General features: G+C 36.8%; 15 non-coding genes across 15 annotated transcripts; 7 read left to right on the forward strand and 8 right to left on the reverse strand.

Moving 5' to 3' along the window:
* Positions 1-3,467: 3,467 nt before the first annotated feature.
* On the reverse strand, positions 3,468-3,538 carry TRNAG-CCC. The gene has a single exon. It is a non-coding gene; the product is annotated as a tRNA-Gly (tRNA).
* Positions 3,539-3,832: 294 nt separating this feature from the next.
* TRNAG-GCC lies at positions 3,833-3,903 on the reverse strand. The gene has a single exon. It is a non-coding gene; the product is annotated as a tRNA-Gly (tRNA).
* A 1,381-nt stretch (positions 3,904-5,284) lies between these two features.
* Positions 5,285-5,355, reverse strand: TRNAG-GCC. Its single transcript has one exon. It is a non-coding gene; the product is annotated as a tRNA-Gly (tRNA).
* Positions 5,356-5,971: 616 nt separating this feature from the next.
* On the reverse strand, positions 5,972-6,042 carry TRNAG-GCC. Its single transcript has one exon. It is a non-coding gene; the product is annotated as a tRNA-Gly (tRNA).
* Positions 6,043-6,596: 554 nt separating this feature from the next.
* On the reverse strand, positions 6,597-6,667 carry TRNAG-GCC. The gene has a single exon. It is a non-coding gene; the product is annotated as a tRNA-Gly (tRNA).
* Positions 6,668-7,894: 1,227 nt separating this feature from the next.
* TRNAG-GCC lies at positions 7,895-7,965 on the forward strand. Its single transcript has one exon. It is a non-coding gene; the product is annotated as a tRNA-Gly (tRNA).
* Positions 7,966-9,527: 1,562 nt separating this feature from the next.
* Positions 9,528-9,598, forward strand: TRNAG-GCC. The gene has a single exon. It is a non-coding gene; the product is annotated as a tRNA-Gly (tRNA).
* An 877-nt stretch (positions 9,599-10,475) lies between these two features.
* On the forward strand, positions 10,476-10,546 carry TRNAG-GCC. The gene has a single exon. It is a non-coding gene; the product is annotated as a tRNA-Gly (tRNA).
* Positions 10,547-12,663: 2,117 nt separating this feature from the next.
* TRNAG-GCC lies at positions 12,664-12,734 on the forward strand. Its single transcript has one exon. It is a non-coding gene; the product is annotated as a tRNA-Gly (tRNA).
* An 853-nt stretch (positions 12,735-13,587) lies between these two features.
* On the forward strand, positions 13,588-13,658 carry TRNAG-GCC. The gene has a single exon. It is a non-coding gene; the product is annotated as a tRNA-Gly (tRNA).
* Positions 13,659-15,135: 1,477 nt separating this feature from the next.
* Positions 15,136-15,206, forward strand: TRNAG-GCC. Its single transcript has one exon. It is a non-coding gene; the product is annotated as a tRNA-Gly (tRNA).
* A 731-nt stretch (positions 15,207-15,937) lies between these two features.
* TRNAG-GCC lies at positions 15,938-16,008 on the forward strand. Its single transcript has one exon. It is a non-coding gene; the product is annotated as a tRNA-Gly (tRNA).
* A 523-nt stretch (positions 16,009-16,531) lies between these two features.
* On the reverse strand, positions 16,532-16,602 carry TRNAG-GCC. The gene has a single exon. It is a non-coding gene; the product is annotated as a tRNA-Gly (tRNA).
* Positions 16,603-17,471: 869 nt separating this feature from the next.
* On the reverse strand, positions 17,472-17,542 carry TRNAG-GCC. Its single transcript has one exon. It is a non-coding gene; the product is annotated as a tRNA-Gly (tRNA).
* A 653-nt stretch (positions 17,543-18,195) lies between these two features.
* TRNAG-GCC lies at positions 18,196-18,266 on the reverse strand. Its single transcript has one exon. It is a non-coding gene; the product is annotated as a tRNA-Gly (tRNA).
* Positions 18,267-24,867: the final 6,601 nt, after the last annotated feature.

Genomic DNA, 24,867 nt, shown 5'->3' on the forward strand with positions numbered 1-24,867 from the left:
GGGGGGGGTCTGGAGAGACGACTGATTCCAGGAGCTTGATCGTTTAGTAAAATGAACGTTACGTTGCATGGCTCCTGTATACATGGTATACCAGGGAGTTCCTGTATACCTTGATTCCTGATTATCAATGTACTCTACTCATTATTCGAAGAGATACATCGTCAGATATAGAATTTCTATTAACAAAGCACTCTCTTCTTCGTTTTTTCTTTCATTTATTATTTTTTGAACAGAAATTGTATCAATTGTTTGATGTAGATTTCTGACATGTATACATATAAAAATCTCTGTTGATCGTGATACAGTGTAACTTAGGTATGGAAATGATTCTAGACTTACCGCTGTCGCCCCAAATGCCCAAGTCCCCAGACCAACCAAATCTATTGCGTTATTTCGAACTGCATGCAAATTATCATCGATCGGTTTCGTTCAACTCTAGCATTATTATAACAGCATTGGCGTAATGAGCCCCCAAAAAATTAAGGGGGGCAAAACATGAATTTTGGGGCGAAAAAATAGTAAGAAATCAGCTTCGAGCGAGCGACGTAAAAATCTTGCACCCTTTTTAATACAATTTTTTTGGGGGATAGGTCTAGATTTTGACATGATCAGAATGATCAGAAAAATCATATTCACCCCTTCTCCTTAATAACTTGTTTTCTTAATCATGATGATTTTTTTTTTTGGGGGGGGTCCATGGCCCCCCTGCCCCCCCCCCAATCTGTACACCACGTATATGGAAAGGTTGGTATAGGTTTTGATTCAGCCAGGGCCCCTTGGAACATTATTAATTATACCGATATAAATATTTAAATAAAGTCTGAGTTTCTCAGCAAAGCATAAGGCTATATGCAAAGATGATAAACTTTTCCTCTGATGTTCCAGATTAAAATACAAGAAATATTGGAATGTTGTCGCTCAGTTTGTCATTTTTTCCCATAAGAGAAGGGCCTTATGAATTTCGAAACTACAAATATTAACATGAATAATGAGACAAGCCCACTATTATAATCTAACCATTTTGTTGATTGGTTTGTGCGAGTTTAATTCACTCGAGTTATTTCTAATCAAAGTATATAGTACATACAAATGTGAAGGACGTTATTGCCAACGTCTGTCACGGCAAGCATACTTCTGACCAAAACAGAAAGATTGAACAACAACAACAAATGCATAATTGCTACTGTCATGGACCGTCGAATGCAGGGGGTGCATTTTGCTTGTCATTTTTATAGAGGAATTGCTTCCAGGGTAGTGACCTTGCCCTGTGAACTTGCTCTTGCATTACTTGCTATAACCACTACATTACCTCCCCCTGCACCCCCCCCCCCTCCCCCTTGTATGAATCAATACTTCAATTTAAATTCGCTGCATTGGTTCCCGGTAGAGTCACTACAGACATCGTACGTATTATGAGGTTCTCGGAAAATTGTGTTTTATCGAGTATCAATATGAAGCCTCATCTCGATCCTTTCAATTTCAGTAGTGAGCCCTCATCGTTAGAAATACTATCATGTTATCTTCTCAATTTTGTCATTTTTATTCCTCGCTCGATGTACCATCACTCATTGTGACATGTTATGACGTCATCATTTTGACAAGTCCATAGTTTTAATGAATGCAGGAAAAAATGGGAATAAAGAATAACATAGTTATGAATTTTCATTTATTATTTTGTGACATTAAATACGAGCTGTGCCTCCATAATCTGGCTTGCCCCTTTTCTCCACTTTTTTTAAAATAAATATTTGGTTAATATCTTTGATCATGTTTATTGGGTTCCCATAATTTATCAAATAAGTTTGCTATGTATGTTCAATGTTTGCTTGATATTTTTCTTGATGTGCGTTGTGTGTGTTTTGTAATACTATATGACGACTGACGAATTATTTTCATTTACAATTGTCTGAAAATTGGCATTGGGGGATTCATATCTTACGACATTACAGAGACCTGCTCTGATGAGGCGTCAGAAAAAAAACCCATTAATATTAATGAATGTTATGTACCTACCCCGGGTACCGATAATATTCTGTTTTCCAATCTGACCCCTATGTGATGCGAAGATAACTTTTTGAAAAGCGTTATCTGTCTTTTATTTTATTTTTTACTTTTACAGGGAATTTCAAGCAAACTTGGAGTCTTGGAAAAACAATTTACGATCAAATTATAAGTCATGAACATGGTAAGATTTGAATATTTCCGAACAGTGACCCCCTCCTCGCTCCCCCACCCCCCCCCCCCCCTCTCTCTCTCTCTCGCTCCCACTCTCTCCCACCCACCCCCTCCTTTGGCAACCTTTCTCACGCTATCATGAAAATACAAGTCAATGGGAACCAATTCTGAAAACCGCACATGTCATGAGAGCAATTATTTTTTTATTCCTCTACTCCACCTCTTCCTATTATTATTTTATCTCCTTTTTTTATACCAATTATGTTTCAATGGGTCCGATAGAGTCGGTTATATTGACCCGTGTCTGGCCGGTTTGTCTGCTGTTTCAAACAGCAGCCGTCTCCACAATGTTGTTATTCTTGCCTTTCTCCCCTTAATTGTTTATTTTATCATAATTGTTCAGACTATGTTGTGTTCAAAAGAGAAAAGCGTTTCCGTCGATTTTTATTTTGATTCATAAGTTTCTATCGGGGCTTTTGTGACCAGCGTGTCGCTTTTTTTTCAATGATATAAATGGGGACACCAGACAATGGGATAGGTGCTAATTGTACGCCCTCTACTTCCCATTTTAAAAATGACTCTGAATTAAATAATGTACATGAATGTAAATAACGATGAAGGGCGAATGGTTATTTATGCTGTTGTATTCGAAGTACTATAGCGTTTTATTTATGTATATAGAGTGCAATGATTTCACCGAAACGCATAAACATCTGTCAAATCCCTATACCCTCCCCGACATTCAAAGTTTGCCCAATTTTGTTCCATGTCATTTTTTCTTGCACATAGTAGGCCTATGTAAATATACAATTTGATTTTTCAGCCATAGATTTCATTCACTTTTTCATTTTGCATTTACGTCTTCAGATAATTTACCTTGGGGGAAATGGGGAATTCGTCTCGAAGAGGATGAATAAGCAAAATTACTTCCACTGGCCGGGAATCGGACCCGGGTCGCAAAATTGATGGAAAAAACACGGAATGACATAAAAACATTATTGATATGCTAAGTTGAATTTCATGGGGTGAAAAATCACGATAGAAGGGGTAAAAACATTCAAACGAGAAAAAAAAAACACCATCAAAATTCTGTTGGGGGGCGCTCTGAACACCCTGGCACTCCAGGAACGGGAGTGATTTTTATTTATTTAGACCTTTTAATATCATTCTTTTATGATTAATATCATTTGCATTCTGTCAAAAAGAACGATTCATAAAAAATAAATGATCTGAAACAAAAGTTAACAAAATAACTCACAATCGTGACTATTCCTGGCATTAAAACAACACAATGCATTGGCCGGGAATCGAACCCGGGTCACCCGCGTGGGAGGCGAGAATTCTACCACTGAACCACCAATGCGCTTACTGGTTGATCCTAAATCAGGATTTCCTTTAAAAGGACATGACCCTGGATTCGACAAAATAAAAATATGATATAAAAATGATTGTTTTATGCTTAAATATAACAAAGACTAGGCCTATTTGGCAGTAGATAAAAAATACGCAAATTAATTTATAACGTAGAAATACCACTCTGAGGAGATTTATTGGATTCTATTGAAGAAAAATCTGTCCTCGAATCAAGTCATTTTGTAAATAATTTTCATTCGATGTACAGTATTTTTTTTCTTTGTGCATCAAAACAAAATTTCAATGCATTGGCCGGGAATCGAACCCGGGTCACCCGCGTGGCAGGCGAGAATTCTACCACTGAACCACCAATGCGCTCATGGTCATAAAGTGTAAATAACGTTAGACTTGTGGTTCAACTGTGGAATTTGTATGGTTTATAAGGGGTTCAAAGATTAATAAGCAATTAGCTATTTGCCTTTTGATTAAAAGTAAGATTTCCGGGTGGTGGATTTAAGAATCTTTGCAATTTCAGTTATATAAGACCTTGTAAATAAATATCCATCTTTATATCATAGGACTCAAACCTTTTCCTGTATAGGAACCACTTTTGAATCCATGTCGGATGACCTATAGTAATTGACATGTTATAGGGTAATATAAAAAATAATTCCAAATCACTTTGCTTTAGATGTTGCGCTCTAAAAATATAATGTTAAATCAACATTTGAACTGTTGGAGTAATACTACATTTTCTTATGTTGTATTTACCACTTTAAATGGCTCGACCCACCTTGTACAATGTTAGATTCAGCTTTATGCAAGGCTGGAATAACCAGTTTTTGTTTTGCACTGCAAAAAACTCCGGTGTCCAGCCCGATGTCCACACCAGAGAAGTATTGAAACAACAACAGTTTGGAATCAAACCGATGCTGTTTTGATACTAATATACCTATCTGGTGTTAGACCAAAACGAAACCGATGTTGTTTAACACTTCTCTGGTGTGGACATAGATTCTGGGCTGGTGTTAAATCAACACCAGAGTTTTTGTAGTGGTGAAAAGGTTGTAACTCCAACATCTCGGTTTTTAGATTTTGAGCATATTTCATTTTCAGTTTTAAGCAAAGGATACATAATTATTAGTGAATCGTAAAAGATTATAAATGTATCCATTAGACAATGAGCTAAATTGTGTTTTAATTCCTCTGTGGACGTTGTCATGCAATAAATATCCTTCCTTGTTACCACTGCGCATGATTTAAAACAACATAATTTGCATTGAATAGAGAAACATTTATGAAATGGGGTCTGATTCACAACTTGTTTCTTTGATCATATTGATGAAGTTAAGACATTGTTAGTAACCATCATTCAAACTCAAATCATATTTATAATACCAAATCATAAATTAAAATAATTATACTGAAAATGTCAAAACAAACATTAGTTTTGTAGATTGTAATCATATCAATCATTATATCACAGGATACATCTTTACCTACCGTACCTACTTCAATTTCACATCGAGCTGGTTTAGATATTAGTTAAACAAATAATAAACAAATAAATAAAAAAAATATTACAAAAAAACAATCATGGAATGGTAATAGATAATGAAATGGATCCTAAAGAAACGTATTCGATATGCACAATCTGTAGCTCTGAACACCGTGTTTTGATCCTCCGTACGTTGTTATGGTTATCACACAATAAATTTATTTCTAAGTTACAAATACACATGATTAAAAACAAAATTGCATTGGCCGGGAATCGAACCCGGGCCACCCGCGTGGCAGGCGAGAATTCTACCACTGAACCACCAATGCGTCTATGCCAAGGAGAAAGTCAAGTTGTTATATCCCAATCCTGTTTAAAGACTTGGATTTGTCTGACATCTTGATGAACTTAAAGTATTTTTGCCCATCTTCGCGAGCAGATGACACGTCTTCACCATTGGCACTGGTATGAATCTATCTATAGATGGCGCTCGAATGGACTGGTAAACTACCTTCCGTGCTTAGTGTTTGTGTTTTTTTCTGGGAACTCGAATATACTGAAAGCTAATGCTTATTGGTTCAAGGTAATCATGATATCTAATTTGGTGAAATAGAAAGCGTATAAAGTTTTAAGGCCGACTTTTTTTTTTTGGGGGGGGGGTATGTCTCCCAAAAGGTCATTCTGACATAATAATTTTGAATCATGCCTTTTGAGTAGTTCCATTATGGTTGCAGAATTGTAATAAAAAAATAAAAATTTGTCGATTACCGGCGGTCTTAAATATAGGATTCTGAATGTTGAAATTACATCACTCGGAATATGAAATAAAATGATACACCTTTGTTTCTTTTGCAACAATCACATATGTTTTCCTCAAAAGTATAATAAGTATCTCACTTTGGTTGTTATAGTTAAGAGTGATTATTCTTTCAAACAAAATGTCAATGCATTGGCCGGGAATCGAACCCGGGCCACCCGCGTGGCAGGCGAGAATTCTACCACTGAACCACCAATGCGCTCCATGTTATCTATGAAGAGAGAAAGGGATACCAATATGCTTGGGATTCACCTTTGGAATTGGTAGGGCTTTAATGGGATTAAACGTTAATGAGTTATTTGTAAATTGCCATGTGAATAAAAGGAATGATTTCCAGCTGTCGGCTTTTCCGATTATCGGATTCACATCTAGAATCTTTGATAAGGTCTCATTCGGAAAAAATAAGACAAATATTAGGATGATATTCATCATAATTATCATAGAATTCAAACCATTGCCCAAAGGACCTATATTTCTGAATCAACGTTGGATGATCTTGTTTGGTATACACGATTATGACAACATATTTTCACATCAATTTGGATTAGATGTTGGTTGGTCAAAATATATGAAACAGTATAATAAGATTTAAAGAAAAACGAATGGAAATAGAACGAAATGAATCCGTTAAAATATATTGGATATGTATAATGTAACATGTCAGTTTAATACCTATGTGTATCTTTTTGAACAGCATCATGCAATCAATTTCCTTGTATGTTACAACTTCACACGATTAAAAACAAAATAGCTTGCATTGGCCGGGAATCGAACCCGGGCCACCCGCGTGGCAGGCGAGAATTCTACCACTGAACCACCAATGCGCTCTCGTGAAAAATTGAAGTCGATCAAGTTCTGATATCCCAATCATACTTTAAGACATCTGGATTTGTCTGACATCACGATGAACTTGAAGTTTTATTTTTAGTCTTTCTTCGTGACAGAAACGTGAGCAGACGTTTCTCCACCGTGTACACTAGATACAATATTTCTGTAGATGGCGCTCAAATGGATTTGTCATTATTGCAGGTTAATGATATAGTGTAAGTTTACCCCCCAAACCTCGTTGATAAGAAAAACAGAATAAACCTTTAAAAAGCAAACTTGTCAAATGATGAAGTCTACAGCCGGGGCGCTAAACTTGCATAAAATCACAAATTAGATGGTCATTTTTATGTTTTGTATACATGGTTACTGAAAAAGGGGTAGCATGAATCTTGCGTAAATAAGGTTGTAACAATTTTTTTTTCATACGGATTTATGAATTACATTTATTCCGGCCTTTGTAGTTGGTGTTATTATTTAATTACACGTCTTGGATGAGAAGGGTACTTTCTCACCACTAAGGGTGGCTTTTCCCATTCATTCAGCATGTATAGGGTCACAAATTCATTTCTTAGGGTGTGAGACATGGGCGGGTAGCTGGTCATGCAGAGGTGAGCGACCCACATTTTGTTCACAGAATTGAACAAAAAATTGCAGAAATCTGAAAACAAATAAATAAATGATTACATAAATAAATAAGTAAATGGATAAATAAATAAATAAACATCTGTAAAAAGATTTTTTTCAGGAAAAGTATGTAATTACAGAGTAATGAACAAAATAAAGATGGGAAAAATTACTGAAAAATGCCCGTCCGTTTATAGTGTGCATGGTCCCATGTTTTGACTGTGTAAGTTACACCAGGAAATAAAGCATGATGTGTTGACGAAATGTATATAATTTCAAATTTTTAAAGAAGCAATTGCTTCCCATCATTTCTATCGAAATAAAATAAATTTCTTTACAAAAACTTACTCTCTTTCATGAGTTGTAGCAATTTTCTACACATTTGGTGTTAGTGGTAATTTGAACCATGGACCTACTACTACTAGAGTAGTTGGTCCATGTTTAAACAGACTGAAAGCATGACGAATGCTTGATAGCATGGACGTTAACCACAGGACCAACGGATTAGCGTCCTCTCCGAGTGACTTATTAGTGATTGAGGAACATTGTGATCTGGAATCATGGGTCCTATGTTCCGCAACGTAAAGACTAAAGTGATAGCACTGGTGGTTCAGTGGTAGAATTCTCGCCTGCCACGCGGGTGGCCCGGGTTCGATTCCCGGCCAGTGCAAGTATTTTCTTACACACGCTAAAATTTCCTTAACCCCGTACTATAGGTGGGGCTAAATTGCCCTATAGTACGGGGTTAAGCTTAGACCACTTTCTTTTTACACAGCATTTTTGCAAAGTGGGCTAACCCCATCTTTAGTACGGGATTATTTGGCCCTGCAAAAAAGCAGGGTTATCCCAGCAATTGCGGTGCTAAGAGCGATAGTACGGGGTTAACATCGCTAGTGTAAAACGAAAGTGGTGTAAAACGCAGTAAATCAGTATTCATTTTTTTGTAATTCTTGGAGACCAAAATTTGAATAAGCATTTTCTAATATTATAAAACTGATTATGGTGAGCTTTTTCTCACTTAATCTGAATCCTTGATCTGAAATCTTGATATCAAGCATTCCATCCTTGATATTAAGAAATTATTATATTGTATTATTTATTGTATAAAAGATATGAGGTTGTACATACAATACATTTATTTTCTCTTAATTCAGAGTGATTTTATATTAATTGATTGGTTTTCCTTTATTGGAGGGGGGGGGGGGCAAGCAGCTAACTCACTCCCACTGCATACGGCAGGCCATATCTACGCAAGAGATAATAAAAACAGTTTAATTATAGATATGATTCAACATCCGACACAATAGAGGTGGATGTAAAAAAAATGTAAATCATTGAGAATTATCATGCTAATCAAAATAATAATTGCAATTTTTTCACAAGAACTTAAATTTGTGTACAAAATTGGGGTATCCAACCACCCCACTCCCTTTAGAGCAATACGCCGAGGGGGGGGGGTGGATTTAGAAGCGATTGAGTTACTATTTTAACATGAGGCATCTTTTCTTTTAATTCTACAAAATGATAATTAAAAAAGGTTTTGAATAAGGGTATAATCTTTGAATATGGGACCTAAATTCCCATTTATTGACACGAAAGCACTGGTAGTGTGAGTGGTAGAATTCTCAAAAACAGCTCAGTAGATATTAATATGATTCAACACATTTCATGATATAAAGGAGGATCAAATTCACTGAAAATTATCATGCTCATTAAGATCTATATATAAAAAACATATGAACCAAAACTAGATTTTTTGTACAAATTAAGGGGTCTCTAAACCTAACTACCCCACTCTTTTCTGAGCAATTCATTAGTGGGTCGGAATTTGACTTTAAAAAGTCTGCGATATCAAGCATAACAAATTATAATCACGATTTGTGAAGGTGATGGGCAAACTATCATCTTTGAGGCAAGCTGGATATGTAGCTATTTTTCCAAAGCGAATAATGAGACCAAAATAATTTCATTTGTACATTCTTAAAAATGTTGGGCAACATGCTGTCCACACAACAATAATGGTTAAAATTTTATCCAATTCTGAGTAGTTTTAAACCAATAATGTGTGCTTTGGGTGACAACTCTATTGGTTGAAAACTACCGAGAGTTTGATATTCTTTAACCAATTGCTGTGTGGACAGTATGTTGCCCAACATTTTTAATAGAGTACAAAATCTAAAGTAGTATGACCTTCGAACATTGCAGTTACGTTCCCCACCCTCAAGCGTGTAAGCACTGGTGGTTCAGTGGTAGAATTCTCGCCTGCCACGCGGGTGGCCCGGGTTCGATTCCCGGCCAGTGCAATTTTTTTAAGTAATCACTTTGTGGTGTCCAAACAGGGAGGTGAGAGTGCACTGAAACCGCGAAGATTAAGAACAAACTTTTTCCTCTGTCATGCTCTCATACCATGGTCATCTCCTCCACTCTCCCATCTTCCTCATTTTAGCATAGAAATTCTCATCTTTATTTGCCTGTATGTCTGTTAAGCACCTCTCATAAGTTTAATCAATTATTTGTAATATTTCAAAGTAAATCATAAGTCATTCCTAGTATCAAATTCTTGGAGGTCCAAATTTGAATAGGCATCCTTTCATATTATAAAAAATCAAAATTAGCAAGCTTTTTTAAACTTAATCCTATATTTCCTGATATAAAAAATTAAATTCTTGATTATCCAGAAATCATTTTTCATTAAATAAAATTTATGGGGTATAGGAAATGCAAAAAAATACAGTGATATTCTTTCACATACCAGAAGGTTTTGTTTATGATTGATTGATATTTTTTCTTTTTGGGATGGGGAACGGGCAGGCGAGCAGCTAACCCCCTCCACCATAGCCCTATATACGCCAGAGATAATTAAAAACAGTTTAATAGATATCAACATCCGACATAATGGAGGTGGATAAAAATAAATCATTGAAAATTGTCAAGCCAAAAAATGATTATACAATTTGTACAAAAACATGAATTTTGTACAAAATTGGGGATCTCCAACCACCCCACTCCCTTTCAAGCAATACACCAGTGGGGTGGTCTTGGGCTTACGAGCGATTGAGTTGTCGTTTTGCATATTATAACCACGAGTCTTTTTTTTATTTGTACAAAAAAAAAGTTTTGAATACCAGAATGCTCCTTGAACATGCGACCTATACGTTCCATGAAGTAGGCATGCCGGAAGCACTGGTGGTTCAGTGGTAGAATTCTCGCCTGCCACGCGGGTGGCCCGGGTTCGATTCCCGGCCAGTGCATTTTTTTCCTGTAATCTATAGTCTAAAAGTGCCAAGATTAAGACCTCAAGGGAAAATTTCTTCCAATAAACTCAATGACAGACACAGAGCATCTTATACCATAGGCCAATCTTCTTTATTTAAAGGGGAATGAAACCTTTGGAACAAATAGGCTTGTGTAGAAACAGAAAAATCAAAGAATAAGAATAAAGAAAGTTTGAGAAAAATCGGACAAATAATGAGAAAGTTATGAGCATTTGAATATTGCAATCACTAATGCTATGGAGATCCTCCCATTGGCAATGCGACAAGGATGTGTGATGTCACTGATGAACAACTTTCCCTTTGGTGGACTATAAAATACCCTCAAAATGTCTCTTTTTGCTTTTTGTTATGATGATACAAACTCTTTATCCATGATGTATTCTTAAAAAATATGTATTACATGCCCTCATGTAGAAAGAACACATGATCTATGGATAAATGTGATAAAAGAGGCAATTCAAGTGAAATATATACTAAAGTAATGGGGAGAGTTGTTCATCAGTGACATCACACATCTTTGTAGCCTTGCCAATTTGCTATCTCCATAGCATTAGTGATCGCAATATTCAAATGCTCATAACTTTCTCATTGTCCGATTTTTATCAAACTTTTTTTGATCTGTTTCTTTGATTTTTCTGTTTTCACACAAGCTATCTTGTTCTAATGGTTTCATTCTCCTTTAATCACATGACAAAAGCATATATATTCCTATATTTGCATGCATGTGATTTAAATAATTATGCCTCCTTAAAACAAAAAAAATCTCAGATTATTATCTCACGCAGTAAATCAGTATTCAGTTATTGATTTTAATTCTTGGAGAACAAAATTTGAATAAGCATCTTCTAATATTATAAAACTGATAATGGTGAGCTTTTCTTCTCACTTATCTGAAATCTTGATATCAAGCATTCCATCCTTGATATTAAGAAATTATTATATTGTATTTTTTATTGTATAAAAGATATGAGATTGGAAGTACAATACATTTATTTTCTCTTAATTCAGAGTGATTTTGTATTAATTGATTGGTTTTCCTTTATTAGGGGGGGGGGGGGGGGGGGCAGGCAAGCAGCTAACTCACTCCCACCGTCATACGGCAGGCCATGCATATCTACGCAAGAGATAATAAAAACAGTTTAATTATAGATATGATTCAACATCCGACACAATCTAGAGGTGGATGTAAAAAAAATGTAAATCATTGAGAATTATCATGCTAATTGAAATAATAATTGCAAATTTTTCACAAGAACTTAAATTTGTGTACAAAATTGGGGTATCCAACCACCCCACTCCCTTTAGAGCAATACGCCGAGGGGGGGGGGTGGATTTAGAAGCGATTGAGTTACTATTTTAACATGAGGCATCTTTTCTTTTAATTCTACAAAATGATAATTAAAAAAGGTTTTGAATAAGGGTATAATCTTTGAATATGGGACCTAAATTCCCATTTATTGACACGAAAGCACTGGTAGTGTGAGTGGTAGAATTCTCAAAAACAGCTCAGTAGATATGATTCAACACATTTCATGATATAAAGGAGGATCAAATTCACTGAAAATTATCATGCTCATTAAGATCTATATATAAAAAACATATGAACCAAAACTAGATTTTTTGTACAAATTAAGGTCTCTAAACCTAACTACCCGACTCTTTTCTGAGCAATTCATTAGTGGGTCGGAATTTGACTTTAAAAAGTCTGCGATATCAAGCATAACAAATTATAATCACGATTTGTGAAGGTGATGGGCAAACTATCATCTTTGGGCAAGCTGGATATGTAGCTATTTTTCCCAAGCGAATAATGAGACCAAAATAATTTCATTTGTACATTCTTAAAAATGTTGGGCAACATGCTGTCCACACAACAATAATGGTTAAAATTTTATCCAATTCTGAGTAGTTTTAAACCAATAATGTGTGCTTTGGGTGACAACTCTATTGGTTGAAAACTACCGAGAGTTTGATATTCTTTAACCAATTGCTGTGTGGACAGTATGTTGCCCAACATTTTTAATAGAGTACAAAATCTAAAGTAGTATGACCTTCGAACATTGCAGTTACGTTCCCCGCCCTCAAGCGTGTAAGCACTGGTGGTTCAGTGGTAGAATTCTCGCCTGCCACGCGGGTGGCCCGGGTTCGATTCCCGGCCAGTGCAATTTTTTTTAGTAATCACTTTGTGGTGTCCAAACAGGGAGGTGAGAGTGCACTGAAACCGCGAAGATTAAGAACAAACTTTTTCCTCTGTCATGCTCTCATACCATGGTCATCTCCTCCACTCTCCCATCTTCCTCATTTTAGCATAGAAATTCTCATCTTTATTTGCCTGTAGGTACCTAGCTCTCATAAGTTTAATCAATTATTTGTAATATTTCAAAGTAAATCATAAGTCATTCCTAGTATCAAATTCTTGGAGGTCCAAATTTGAATAGGCATCCTTTCATATTATAAAAATTCAAAATTAGCAAGCTTTTTTAAACTTAATCCTATATTTCCTGATTATCCAGAAATCATTTTTTCATTAAATAAAATTTATGGGGTATAGGAAATGCAAAAAAATACAGTGATATTCTTTCACATACCAGAAGGTTTTGTTTATGATTGATTGATATTTTTTCTTTTTGGGATGGGGAACGGGCAGGCGAGCAGCTAACCCCCTCCACCATAGCCCTATATACGCCAGAGATAATTAAAAACAGTTTAATAGATATCAACATCCGACATAATGGAGGTGGATAAAAATAAATCATTGAAAATTGTCATGCCAAAAAATGATTATACAATTTGTACAAAAACATGAATTTTGTACAAAATTGGGGATCTCCAACCACCCCACTCCCTTTCAAGCAATACACCAGTGGGGTGGTCTTGGGCTTACGAGCGATTGAGTTGTCGTTTTGCATATTATAACCACGAGTCTTTTTTTTATTTGTACAAAAAAAAAAGTTTTGAATACCAGAATGCTCCTTGAACATGCGACCTATACGTTCCATGAAGTAGGCATGCCGGAAGCACTGGTGGTTCAGTGGTAGAATTCTCGCCTGCCACGCGGGTGGCCCGGGTTCGATTCCCGGCCAGTGCATTTTTTTCCTGTAATCTATAGTCTAAAAGTGCCAAGATTAAGACCTCAAGGGAAAATTTCTTCCAATAAACTCAATGACAGACACAGAGCATCTTATACCATAGGCCAATCTTCTTTATTTAATCACATGACAAAAGCATATATATTCCTATATTTGCATGCATGTGATTTAAATAATTATGCCTCCTTAAAACAAAAAAAATCTCAGATTATTATCTCACGCAGTAAATCAGTATTCAGTTATTGATTTTAATTCTTGGAGAACAAAATTTGAATAAGCATCTTCTAATATTATAAAACTGATATGGTGAGCTTTTCTTCTCACTTATCTGAAATCTTGATATCAAGCATTCCATCCTTGATATTAAGAAATTATTATATTGTATTTTTTATTGTATAAAAGATATGAGATTGGAAGTACAATACATTTATTTTCTTTTAATTCAGAGTGATTTTGTATTAATTGATTGGTTTTCCTTTATTAGGGGGGGGGGGGGCAGGCAAGCAGCTAACTCACTCCCACCGTCATACGGCAGGCCATGCATATCTACGCAAGAGATAATAAAAACAGTTTAATTATAGATATGATTCAACATCCGACACAATAGAGGTGGATGTAAAAAAAATGTAAATCATTGAGAATTATCATGCTAATTAAAATAATAATTGCAACTTCACAAGAACTTAAATTTGTGTACAAATTGGGGTATCCAACCACCCCACTCCCTTTAGAGCAATACGCCGAGGGGGGGGGTGGATTTAGAAGCGATTGAGTTACTATTTTAACATGAGGCATCTTTTCTTTTAATTCTACAAAATGATAATTAAAAAAGGTTTTGAATAAGGGTATAATCTTTGAATATGGGACCTAAATTCCCATTTATTGACACGAAAGCACTGGTAGTGTGAGTGGTAGAATTCTCAAAAACAGCTCAGTAGATATTATGATTCAACACATTTCATGATATAAAGGAGGATCAAATTCACTGAAAATTATTATGCTCATTAAGATCTATATATAAAACCATATCAACCAAAACTAGGTTTTTTGTACAAAGTAAGGGGTCTCCCACAACCCTATCTACCCGACTCTTTTGGGTCGGAATTTGATCAAGCATAACAAATTATAATCACGATTTGTGAAGGTGATGGGCAAACTATCATTTGGGGCAAGCTGGCTATGTAGCTATTTTTCCCAAGCGAATAATGAGACCAAAATAATTTCATTTGTACACTCTTAAAAATGTTGGGCAACATGCTGTCCACACAGCAATTGGTTGAAATTTTATTCAATTCTGAGTAGTTTTAAACCAATAATGTGTGCTTTGGGTGAAAACTATATTGGTTGAAAACTACCGAGAGTTTGATATTCTTTAACCAATTGCTGTGTGGACAGTATGTTGCCCAACATTTTAAAGAGTACAAGTAGTATGACCTTCGAACATTGCAGTTACGTTCCGCATCTTCAGGCGTGTAAGCACTGGTGGTTCAGTGGTAGAATTCTCGCCTGCCACGCGGGTGGCCCGGGTTCGATTCCCGGCCAGTGCAATTTTTTTTCTGTAATATTTTTGTAATGTCTGAAGCGATGCGTCCAGTGGAGAATGACACCCCCGGTAAAGTGAAACACGTTTGACTATAAGTTTGATGTGTTTTCTAATTTAAAGAAATCAATTAAAAATGGTTTATTATTAAATGTCGCAGCCGAAGGCTGATTGAACATGACTGTGTACAATTTACAATACTTGAATGACGCGTGATGTCACATAAGGGCAAAATAATTTCTTCTGATACAATAAAATTATCTTGGCAAGGCCCTGGGAACGATTTTTCGTAGGGGCTGCTGGTATGGAATTAAATTTTGACAAGCAAAAAAAAGTGGGGGGGGGGGTCACTACAGAATAAAGGTTATTTTGGTTATTTTTCTACTTTTTAGCATATCAACCTGATTTCCAGTGGTGCCATCGATGGTGTATTTATAACACACGCAGCACCCCGGGAAATTCTTTGGAGGTGTTTCAGCGCCTCACCTCGCAGGACCATGGATATTAGGCTGAGAGTCAATGCCTGGGATAAAAACTTGATAAGAATTAGACTGATGACGATGCTCTACAAATCCATTCGAGCGCCATCTATTTATGATCTTACTAGTGAACGTGGCGGAAACATTTTCCTCTTCCCATGTTTCTGACACGAATAAAGACTAAAATACTCCAAGTTCATCAGGATGTCAGACAAATTTAGGCCATGGAATGTAGAACTAATTTTGATTGAATGTGAGCGCATTGGTGGTTCAGTGGTAGAATTCTCGCCTGCCACGCGGGTGGCCCGGGTTCGATTCCCGGCCAATGCAAGTTGTTTTGTTTTTGTTTTAAAGAGTATTGGTTTCAAAAGTCTTCATTTCACATTATAAACCTTCATCTTTTTCGTTGTGAAGGGTTTACTTTGGGCTGAAAATAGTACTGTTTTAATAGATATAGTTATATCAGACAAACAAAACTGATAAATGTACCAAATTTGACAAGGAATGACAAAGTCATGGCATATTAAACAGAAGTTTTTCATTATATCGTAGATAACGTTCTTTTCACGTCTTCATGAATATGTAATTAGTGATAGTTGAAGACGCCTTTCTTTTGTATTTAGATATAAAAAAAGATTCTATAGAGATTGTATAGAGATTGTATATACTTTGCCTAACAAAATTATAGAAGGGTCAGTCATCTATTTTCAAATAATGTTTTCACTCGAAAAAGCAACGATATGACTTTTGCATGATATTCTCTACGTCATTGAGCTCGTTTGTAAGAAAGTTCCAAAGGATGGCGCTTTTAGAAACACACTTTTGACATAACAAAAAAATGTTACCAAAAACTTGCACTGGCCGGGAATCGAACCCGGGCCACCCGCGTGGCAGGCGAGAATTCTACCACTGAACCACCAGTGCTTGCGTACCGAAAAAGGGAAACGTAGGTCACATTGTGTTCTCCAATACTCTGGAACTTTAACAAATATGAAAAAAAAAACAATATTTTGACTCATGCTTACAATGTGGAAAATAATTTCGCAGTTGCTTCTTGGTCCAAGTTCTCCCATCGCTGTTTTGTTGGGAAGGGAATTGTGTCGTTGGAGATCCTAAATTTTGTACAAAACTTTATTTTTTGTCGAATATTTTAATTACATTTTATCAAGATAATTTTCTTTGACTTCCGTTTGTCTTCCTGTATTGTGTCGGGTGTTGAATTATATATATATGCATTAAGTGGGGTTTATCATTACTGGTGTAAAGGACTAATGAAATTGGACCTACCCCCTAAACACGAATGAATAAATAAATATACAAACGAACAAATAAAGAAATGAATAAGTAAGTAAAGGAATACTTTATTGTATTTCAAACCTCGTTATTTTTCATTATCTTTTCTTAAATACCAGACCAATTTGACTTTTGACACGCTAAAATTTATGTTTTCTTTTTCGAAAATTTTATCACCCTTAATTTCAAGGTTATCTTATCGAGTTCACTCGAAATTTTCCGCAAAACCAGATTGTATAGAAAACTCAGAACTATCGAATTTCTCTCTCATTACAGCATTTATTTTTTGCCTCAAAATCATTGAGATGAGAAATACTAAAACTTTGCCTATAAGGGTCAGTCATCTGACTACTTTTATGTTTTCACAGGAAAAAGCAACATGACCTTTGCATGATATTCTCTATGTCATTGAGCTCGTTGGAAAAAAATTACCCCTGTGTTCCAAATCTTGGCGCTTTTAGAAATCTACTTTTGACATAACAAAAAATGTTACTAAAACTTGCACTGGCCGGGAATCGAACCCGGGCCACCCGCGTGGCAGGCGAGAATTCTACCACTGAACCACCAGTGCTTGCATGTTGTAGAGGGAACGTTGGTCTCAACATTGTGATTATACTGTTCATCAAACTCCTTGTACTGCACAAAAAAAATGTTTCATACTCCAAAGTCCAATGTACAAAACAATATCATAGTTGCATGTCAGTCCAAGTTCGCTCATTGCTGTCTTGTTAGAAAGTGGGTAGTGGGTTGGAGACCATAAATTTTGGACAAAAACTCGTTTTTTAAAGATTATTTGAATGATTTCCATTTCTCTTCCTATATTGTGTCGGGTAAAGCATATACATAAAATTATGTTTATAATGACTGGTGCAAGATTGCTAGAATGGTACATAGCTGCACCCCCCCATTACATGTGGATCAAAATGAAATAAATATATACTGTAATTTCAAACCTCGTTATTTTCTTTTCTTAATTACCAGACCGCCGATTTGACTTTTGACACGATCTTTTTGTAAACTTTTTCGAAAATTTCATTACCCTATGCAGGGTTAGCTTGCTAAGTTCGCTCAAAATTTTCCGAAAAAGAGATTGTATAGAGAACTCAGCACTTTTGCATGATATTCTCTGTCATTTGGCTCGTTGGAAAAAAATACCCTTCAGGTCCAAATCTTGGCGCTTTTAGAAATCCACTTTTGACGTAAAAACAAGTATTATTAAAAATTTGCACTGGCCGGGAATCGAACCCGGGCCACCCGCGTGGCAGGCGAGAATTCTACCACTGAACCACCAGTGCTTTCATACCGAAAATGTGGAACGTGGGCTCAATGTCTCCAAAAAATTACATGTATTTCGAACAAAATTGAATTTTGAGTGATGTTTCCATGGCAATCTTTAACCAAGCGCAGGAGCAGGGCTTCAGGCATGGCCATAGGCGGCGGAAGCGGGGGGACGGGGTCCTGTCCCCCCTAAATTTGAGGTGGGGGACAGACACCCCCTAAGATTTCTGTTGATAACCCTTTTTTAATTATTTTTTTGCTTTTCAATTTTGTTTCAGGTGGACCCCCCTAAAATTTGTGTGGTCCCCAAAAACAAAAAAAAATTGGTTGATAACCTTTTTTTTTTTGCTTGTCCAATTTTTACCTGCGCCCATCCCAAATTTCAGGTGGACCCCTGTTGCACCCACAAATGTAATAACGCCCACAAAATTATGTAATAACGCCCACAAATGTAATAACACTTTACCCACAAATGTAATAATTTCACCCACAAATGTTATAATTTAGAAGGGATTTTTGGCAAATCCGTTCTAAACTAAAATCCTATAGTAATGCGTTCATATAGCACAAAAGTGCAAAGTCTCTTTTCCTGACCCGGTTAATTAACAAATTATAATATAAGTCCAAAGTCTTTTTTCCAGACCCGGTTGTTAAAAAAATTATAATATAAGCCCAAAGTCTTTATTCAAGACCCGGTTTTTCAAAAATTATAATATAAATCCATAGTCTATATTCCAGACCCGGTTGTTTCAAAAATAATAATATAAGCCCAATGTCTTTATTCCAGACCCGGTTGCTTAAAAAGTAACAATATAAGCCCAAAGTCTTTATTCCACACCCGGTTGTTTCAAAAATTATAACATAAGTCCAAAGTTTTTTCTCCAGACCCGGTTGTTTCAAAAATTGTTGTTGTTGTTGTTGTTTTAGCTTATACGGCGCGTGTCATTCAGTAGTGAATATTTGCGCCATTATTTATTTATATTATAATATAAGCCCAATGTCTTTATTCCAGACCCTGTTGTTTCAAAAATTATAATATAAGCCCAATGTAGATAATGTATCTCATATGGTTGTACGAGCGCGAAGCGCGAACTGAAATTCTTTGATATTTTATGTCTTTAGAACTGAAGACATTGAGCAGTTTTTATAATCATGAACAAAGATAAGTATCCAACTACACAATGGAAGCGCGATCCGAAATTTTATTATAGTGACATGAAAAGGGATTCAATTAGGACTGTTTTTAGTGATTAATGAAGAGGATACAAGTATTTAACAATTAAATAATGAGGGTGCGAAGCGCGAGCTCAAAATTTTGATATTTAATTCCGACCTGACTGAAAACTGGACAGTCTAAGCGCGTTATTATGTGTCTCAATAATTAAATGCGAGCGCGAAGCACGAGCTTAAACTTTTGATATACTGACATGATAAACTGATAAAGGAGCAGTTTGAAAAATTTTGGAAAGAATTTCCACAGAGGATAGGTATCTCACAAATCAAACAGCGCGAGCTGAAAATTTTGATATAACAATTTGTGTAAATCAAACAAAATAATAAAAGCTTGATGTGCGAGTTAAAATATTGTGTGCAAATTGATTTCAAAACTGGATATATTAGGTTCGTTTAATCCTCTTGAATGGGATTCATTACACAGGCAATGCGAGCGCGAAGCGCGAGCGAATTTTTTATATAAAGTCTATTTTTCCAATTATTTTTCCCCCCACCTTTTTCTTGCTTCCTTTCGGGGTCGGGCCGGCCGTTACGAGGCTGTAAATTACACATCATAGGTATAATACCTCTTTCTTACTTTTCTTTCTGTTTTTCATAGTTTTTATCAAGTTAAAGAGTACACTTTTTTCTGCAGGTTGTCAAAAAATAGGGGGGGGGCCGGGCCGGCTCGGCCCCCTCCTGGATCCGCGCCTGTTTAAGGGTGTTGTTGCATTGGATGGTACAATGTCTTTATCTGTGAGCACAAATGATGGATAGAATAACCATGGTGGAACAGGGGCGGCGAAGCGAAGTTGAAAGTGGAAGGGGGTAGGGGCACAGGAAAAAGTGCACCTTTTTTTCGAAAGTGAAGTAATTTTTCGTTAGGGGGCAGCACACGTAATTTTTTTCGGAAAAACTCGAAAGCGAGGGAGCGAAGCGACCGAGCTTATCATTGACGCGCATTGTGCCCCCGCCCCCCAGGATCGCCGCCCCTGTAGTGGAATGCTAGAGAAAATATAATTTGTCCATAATCTTTTTCCCCATCTTGCACTGGAGTCTGTAACCAAACGGTTTATGGGGTTAACTTATAACTGCCAGCATGGTTTGATGTGTTTAATCAGTGGATGATTGCAGTGTGTCTTTGTTTATTTGTATGAACTTGCTCGATAGCATTTGTCTCCTTTTATCTAATGGGGTTTTTCCCATTTCCACCTGCACTGAAACTAGCAAAGTTAATATATTGGCACATATTCTGAGTGCTCGATATTGTATTAAGTGGAGCATCTCCTAGGTCTCCTCTTCCTGCCTTGTAATAATATTGGTATCCATAATCAAAGAGTGGTCGAATAATCGCACTGTTGACAGTTAATAAGGACTTAAACGAACTTCCCCCATCTTCTTGCACTTCGCAATATGTTCAATTTTTGTTTGAACCATATTTTCTCTATTGGGTACCAAGTCAATTTGCTATCAGTTATCAACTTTAGAAAACTATAGTTTTATCAGTATCGCTTCCTTCCAACTTGATTAGAGGTGGGATGACATTTATGCACTCCTTGCCATACTGGTACAGTCTTCCCCAATGGAAAACTTAAATCTTCACTCTTTAAATCAGGAACACACAAAACACATCGTAAAAATTGTATTCTTATAGTCAAATATCATATCTACATGCTTCCCTGATAACAACATTGCACAGTCATCCGCGTAAATTATCGTCACTTTGGTATCTCTTTATCATGATATCATATAAGAGAGTGCTCATACTCCCCTGGGGGAGTCCGTTCTGTATTTGGATTGTTCTGGATTCTATATTTGCAACTTATATTTGAAAAGTATATTCTGTTAAGTAATTTTTCGTATTTCCTTCCATAACACATTGATTTTTAGTGTTTAATCCTATCATCCAAAGACTGTCCATATTTAGTCCTTTCGACATAAAAAAAACCTCTAAGTGTGTGCTCACTATGCATTAATTATTAATAGCTTTTACGATTTGATTTTTTTAGCCTGACAATATCGTTAGTGTTGCTTCGCCCTTTTCTAAAACCGCTGGGGAAATCAGGCAATAAGTTATCTCCAGTGTAATCATACTTCCTATCATGCTTTAGCGAAGCACAATGTGAGTGATATTGGTCTGTAAAAAGAAATATTTTGGAGTCCTTACCAGATTTCAGAATTAACACTATCAGAGAATGTTTTAGAAGATTAGGGATATTCCCCCGGTTTTAATATTTCCATATTCCCCTAATTACATTCTCAACATAATACACATAATAATTTATATATCCCATACATCTTTCGATGTATGGGATGCCGGATTGTATTTTATCCTTTCCTAGAGCAGTCCACTTGGTGGATTTGACTGCCTACTCAAATTTATTTATCGAAAATTTTGAATTTTAAAGCTCCCTACAGTGGGGGAAGGGGGGCTCCTCCCCCACCTCCATTCTTGAACATAGATCATACCTTAGTTCTTTATGACTGTGTTTGTAAATGGTTGAGGAGTTCTTGCCCATTATGGGCTCTGTGAATTCCATTTGAGAATGGATAGGAAATGACAAAGAAAGTCTTTGCCATGTTGTGTTCAATGCCTCTGTAATTGAATCTTGTTGCTGCAGTCTAGATCAAGTCGTCGATCACTTATATATATTTCCCTTCTTTAAAAGACATGATTATCTTTATCATCGGTTAAATTCATGCAGTTTGGACTTGGCTATAGTACGGGTTCAAAGTTGGTGGTCTGTCGGTGGACCTACACGTGTGTTCGGGCTGCCGCAGGAAGAAGCAAGCAAGCCTCGGAATTATTTACTGGAAAGATGTTTTCTTTGAAATCGATGGTGATTTAGAGGTGAGTCACCATATTTATTCATTTGTTTCTCGCCTGGATTCTTCAATCACTTATGAGTGGATGATATATGATATAAAGTGATGAGAATTTTATTTTTATTTCGTTTCTCAGTGGCGGTGCCAGTGGACAGTGTGCATACGGTACCGTACGGTAACCGAGTCCGGACGAGAGAGCTCCGGCGCGGCCCGCTGTAGTTGTAGCCGCCGGCCCGGAGCTGTCTGAGTTCCCTGGTGTTGTATATGTAGACCGCAGTTGGGCAAAGTCTACGACTCTACAATAAATAATATTTTACGGTAAATAGAAAAGATATCTACATAACAATCTGAATACAAAAGGAATCTGTGTGAGTATAAACTGATGAAGTGGTAAGATTTAAGGCAAGCTCTCAGATGACTAGTCTCACCTGGTTTATGTGCTGAGACGGCTTCGAGCAAGCCCACTAACTCAGTAACTGATCTGACTGAGCTGTTGAGTCCCGACTTGCTCTAACAGGCAGTGGAAGGATACGCCGACGGCAGCTCCGTAGCGAAGTCTAAAAAAGGGCTCAGCTCCGCAGTCAATCCAGGCCAGGGTACGGTGGTTCCAAGCGTTGCAGCGGCCAACCGACCGCGTAGAGGCTCGCTCCGCGGATGCGGACGTACGCGAGAGATGAAGTATGGCGGTTAGTGAACCGGTATGTGAGAGAGTCAATGTCCGAAGTCATGGGCCCATGTATTATATGCACCGCGAATTATTAATGTCCAAACGAAAAAGTAGGATGAACATAAATCACTCCCCGTAGCTCAAAAAAACCCAAACGTGCCCAAGGTTGGCCAGGTGGCGATCACTCAAACTCACGCTGTCCAAAAATTGATCCCTAACGCCCGGATAACTCCACAGGATTTAGGATTTTCAACGATTCCAGAGGTACGTCGTAACGGGTAGAAGCCATGAGAAAAAACTGCTCTGGACGGTCCTCCGCCGTAGCTGGCGCTCTTTCCGATCGCACTCTGCTACTTGCTCACAATAGGCCTATAGCTTATGAGTTGCACAGACGTGCGTACTACATTTCTCCCGGTATTGAAAAGTGAAGATCCACTCACCAGAAAAATGAGTTTCTCCCGGTATTGAAAAAGGAAGATCCGCTCACCAGAAAAATGAGTTTCTCCAGGTATTGAAAAAGGAAGCGAAGGTCCGCTCACAAATTAGTCATATACATGTAGGAGAACTCGTGGGAGACTTGTGCACAGATACATATTTAATAATCAATAACTAATCAATCACAGTTGCAAGTGATTGCTGACTACTTATCAACACTAAAAATCAGTTATTACTTTATTCTACATAACTATTTAACTACCGTATACCAATTCAGTTTGTTTTTTCACATCATTCTCTAAATCACATGCGTAATAGAATGTGTGAGGAGCTTTGAAATCAACGGAATTAAAAGTAATACTATAAATAATACCATGCCTTACAATACTGTGGTTCCTGTGAACAGTGAATATATTTTTGAAGTTGACATCAAAATTTAGGTCACTTATCATTTCCAACTCTTGTATGCTGTAAAAACGAGAAGATAAAACGGTTAGAACAGTTATCACACATATCATATAAATGAACAGCACATATAACCAGGCTGTCATATATTAGCAATAAACTGTTTATTAATGTGAAGTTATGATGAAAGTTAATCACACAAACATGTACATGTTCTGCAAAAAACGTAAAACCTATGTTTTGTTAAGACACAAATTATGATCAAATAGAATGATTTTTACTGAATATTTTGAACTGTTCATATTTAGACTAAAATGATCTTTCTCTTGATCCCCAAAATCCCACTAACAAGTTTTGGGAGATGATTAACAACTATATATAAGCATGTTAGAATTTATAGCATGCTTAGGCTTAGTTTTAGCCCTGAATAAGAATTGTTACCTCAACTGAATTCCAACTGAAACGAAACTGTGATTGAAGCCTGTCTTGTTCAGCTTACATCACAAAAGGAGTTACCTTCTCCATGCTACTTATTCCTGTATAAATAAAGAAGTGCACACAACATAAAATGGTATAAATTATTACACTCTAGACATTTCATCTTTTAGTAACGAGGGGTTCCCCTGGGTGCATGGCACAGGGGACACACATACGTTCGGATGGCTATGGCATCCGCAGGTGAGATATTTACACATGCTCCATGGAACCAATCTCCACAGCGATCACATTGTATCATCAATTTTCCATCATCTGGCTTCCTGCAGATGCAATAAACATCAGCATTCAATTGTGACCCTGGAGTGGTGGGGAGTATACGATCATTACATTTCTTTATTCGATCATGATTAACTACAAAGAATGAGTTCCTGTATCGAATCCGAAACAGATATGGGGACAGACATTTCGTGATTTGGGCTGGTCCCGTCCAGGGGGGACACAACTTCTTAGACTTCCCTTTGGGGGTGGCAAGGTTCAGAAAATAAACCCAATCATCTTCTTTGTAGTCACTTGTCTTTATACGCACATCATAATCACGCTTCATTGTTCGCTGGGTGGCATGAAGGTTTTTCCGT

The sequence above is a fragment of the Lytechinus variegatus genome, chromosome 3, assembly GCF_018143015.1.
Source record: "Lytechinus variegatus isolate NC3 chromosome 3, Lvar_3.0, whole genome shotgun sequence".
Lineage (NCBI taxonomy): Eukaryota > Metazoa > Echinodermata > Echinoidea > Temnopleuroida > Toxopneustidae > Lytechinus > Lytechinus variegatus.